Below are 4,073 nucleotides of genomic sequence, written 5' to 3'. Positions count from 1 at the left end.
AGGGTTAGTGGCTGTGTCAGGAAGGGCATCCCATGTAAAACTTTGCCAAATCATTATGCAGATTGAAAAGACCATACCGGCTGGGTCGAGGCCCGGGTTAACAATGACCGCCATCGGTGCTGTGCCCTCACAGGGCACTGATGTAAACTATAAAATCCGCTGTGGCAACCCCTGAAAAATGAAACAAGCCAAAAGAAGAAGAAGATGCTTTCTCGGACTTGTTCTTAAGCTTTCAGCTGACAGGTTGAACAATGCAGCTTGAATTGTAGTAAAAAGCACCGTACACAGTGCCAACCTGAACCTGACTAGTCAAACAAGCTTCAGTTAAATACCAGAAAATGACACACATTCTGCTTTTTATATTAATACTCTGCCTCATATGTCACAGATTCAGATGAGCACAGCTGTCAAGCACAACCACTGTTGTGTACAGCAGGTTACCAAGAAACTCCACCGGCACAGGAGGATTACCCAACCGATTTAACTCACCTACAGGCAGGCACATTACCCGTTACTGGCCATGTGGAGAAAACTGCGTCTACAACTGAAAATCTGATTGTCATACAAACTTATAAACGTCCAGTTTTGTGCAAAGTGTCTTAATGGTCGACTCAAGAGAATGGAGAGCCAGTGTAATGTAGAATATAAGGTACTCAGACATGGCGAGGACACAGACAAAACATTTCTGAAAGCAAAATTTCAAAGGGACTCTGATCATCAACCAACATAACTCTGAACAACTCATAACTCAAATTTTCAGGGACTTCTTCCGAGGTACCATAGAGAGTGTTGTGACAGGCTGCTTTACCACCTGGTATAGCAGCTGCACCAACATGGACCGCAAGGCTCTGGGTAGGGTGGTGGGAACAGCCCAGCAAATCATGGTGTGAGGTGCCCAGCCTACAGGAGCTGTACACCAAGTGGTGCCTCAAGAAGTCCCTGAGGGTCAAAAAGGACCTATCACGGGTGTGCGGGTGGTATGTAGGTTTATTCCATTGCGTACCAACGCGAGGATCGCCGGTTCGAATCCCCGTGTTACCTCCGGCTTGATCGGGCGTCCCTACAGACACAATTGGCTGTGTCTGTGGGTGGGAAGCCGGATGTGGGTATGTGTCCTGGTCTCTGCACTAGCGCCTCCTTTGGTTGGTCGAGGCGCCTGTTCGGGGGGGGGGGAACTGAGGGGAATAGCATGAAGCGCTATATAAACACCATCCATCCATCCTCCCACGCCCTATGTCCCCCTGGCGAAACTTCTCACTGTCAGGTGAAAAGAAGCAGCTGGCAACTCCACATGTATTGGAGGAGGCATGTGGTAGTCTGCAGCCCTCCCCGGATCGTCAGAGGGGGTGGAGCAGTGACCGGGATGGCTCGGAAGAGTGGGGTAATTGGCCAAGTACAACTGGGAAGAAACGGGGGGAAAAAAAAGAAGACCTATCACATCCACATAACAGTTTGTTCTCCCTGATGCCCTCTGGTAGAAAATGCAGGAGTCACAAATCACGCACCCAGCAGACTGAGGAACAGTTTTTTCCCCAGGCTATAAGACTAATAAATAAATAACACAAACACACAAACACTCACACACAGTCATTCCCCCCCCAACACACACACACACAGTGCAATCTAACCTCTGTGCAATATACTGTATTATTCGCTAATATTCTGCAATACTCTACAATATTCTGACTAATGGCTTTGTCTTTATATTTTTTGTTTTTATATTTATGTCTTATATGGTTTGTTTTTTTTAAATTAAATTTATTTCAGATTTCTCCCAATGTAGTGGCCAATCAATCCCTATTTTAGTTCAAACACCCACTGCATCCATTCGCCAACTGCATCTCTCCGGCTGGCAGTCTCAAAGGAGACGCCTCGCCACTTTCGTGACAAGGCGACTCCAGGCCGAACCACGGCTTTTTCCGACACGCACAGAGACGCATTCATGTGACGAACACAAGCCGACTCTGACCTCCTCCCGAAGACAGCGTTGCCAATTATTGCTGCTTCGATGAGTCCGGCCATAGTCGGATCTGATGAGACCGGGGTGCGAACCCCGGTCCCCAGTGGGCAACTGCATCGACACAAAGCCGATGCTTGGACTGCTACACCACCGCGGATCCTTGTTTTTGTTTTTATATTTATGTTTTTTTTTTCCTGCATTGGAGCCTCCCAGCCAAAATATTTCACATGATTGTTCTTATATAACCAGATTGACAATAAACATCTTGAATCTTGAGTAAGCAATGGCAAATACAGACCGCAAGTGCTAACAGAGCATGAGACCCAAGATAAATTTTTACAGGCGCAACCATTGTTGTAACTAATACAACATTCCAACAACGTTTTGATGGCTAATCACAAGCGAAAACATTTCGGACAAAATCCTGTTGGCCTACATGTTGATTAATGTATGTGGTACAGTAAACACTCCCAGCTGTACTGTACGTGCAACACACTGTTTTCCTCCTCATCAACATGCAGAAACTTTGGGTAAAACTCTGAAGGTAAAATCCAGCCAGAAGACTGACCCCTGATCTAGAAGGACCTCTACTAGACCCTGAGGGAAAGAGGCAAACAGAGTAAATACAGCTGGCACCAAGGAGCCCCCCTGGCTTTTCCTCTCGCAATCACCAAACGATTTGAAATGACGCCAATTTCAAAACCCAAACAAAAAAACAAAAAAACTTTTACAGCAGAGTGCAGATTCCTAAGCAGCAAGCAGTGCTAAAGTTACAGCCAGGAAATAGAAACACGGTATTTGCATTAAACTTCTTGTACATGCTAAGAAAAATATTTGCCACAAGCCAAAAAAAACAATACATTTTATTAAATCTGTCCAGCAATGATTATCTAATTTTTTTATTCTTCTGCAATAGCACTGCCGCTGATTGCAGACCATGACCTGATACGATAAGTGTTAAGGCTTTCCAGATCTTTGTATTACCATACAAAGAAAGAAAAAAAAATCATATAATACAGGCAATATTCAGTTTTTGTGATCCTGGAAAACACATTTCTGCCAAAGGTTTTTTACTTGCAGTTCCTCAGCCCAGAGGGGATGGTGTTATTTGTGAAGGGACAACATGTTCTTCATTGCATTCTGCAAATACACAAAAAAAGCCACAATCCATATTTGCCTAAGAATATGTCTAGTGTATGCATATATCCCAGTAGCAAACCGTAACTCTTGAACCTTGGCCCTCTTACCCCCCCCCGCCCTAGTCAGGCAGAAAAAGCAAACTACCAGCCTAGTTTACTTTGTCCTCTCCTACAGTACTGCGAAACGTATCTATGTCAATTCCCGCTCTGAAACAAAAATCACTACACTAGTCCAGCCTAGGCAATGCAACAAGCAAACAGCATGGATAGTGAGAGTTATCGCCAAATCAAAAAACAGCTAATTTCTAAACAAAATGCAAAGCCTCCTTACAACAATCACATCATCACATGTGTGGACATCAGCGGAATATGGTAACAACGGGCTGGGGTGCAAAACGCATGACAGCCACCCCCTCCTACCACACAACCAACTAAATGTCACATTAGCCTAAACTTCATGACAGCGCACACAGCCAAACAACCATTAGCGACAGACGTTTCAGACCCATGGAAAGTGATCAGCGACCATGGCATTTTGAGAACCCACCACCACAAACAAGCAATTTTGTAATATAATAATATTATATCGGCACAGCAGCCTATTTAATATACATGTTACGGTAACTCTGCATAATGACCGTTTTCCCAAATAAACCTTAGTGGTGGTGGTGGCCAGAATAAAATTGGCAGTTGGCAACGGTGGCCTATTAGATTTTAAATAATTTACCAAATTAAGCTCTCGTGTAGGTTTTCCTTTGCCAATTAATTGAGTTAATCTTGAAAATAGTGTGGCTAACATTCGCAATGATGTCCTCCTCACTAGCGGTACCGTTACTCACGGCTTCCATTGTGAACCAACAGGCTAACTTGCTAGCTAACTAGTTTATCGGTGTTTTTTTTTCTTTTTCTGCTAGCTTGTGATCCCCCTCCCCCCCAACTTTATTGATAACAGTTAAACTTAAAGAACAGTAACA

This window comes from Lampris incognitus, chromosome 21 (genome assembly GCF_029633865.1).
Source record: "Lampris incognitus isolate fLamInc1 chromosome 21, fLamInc1.hap2, whole genome shotgun sequence".
NCBI classification, from domain to species: Eukaryota; Metazoa; Chordata; class Actinopteri; order Lampriformes; family Lampridae; genus Lampris; species Lampris incognitus.
Note: the sequence above shows the minus strand (reverse complement) of the source record.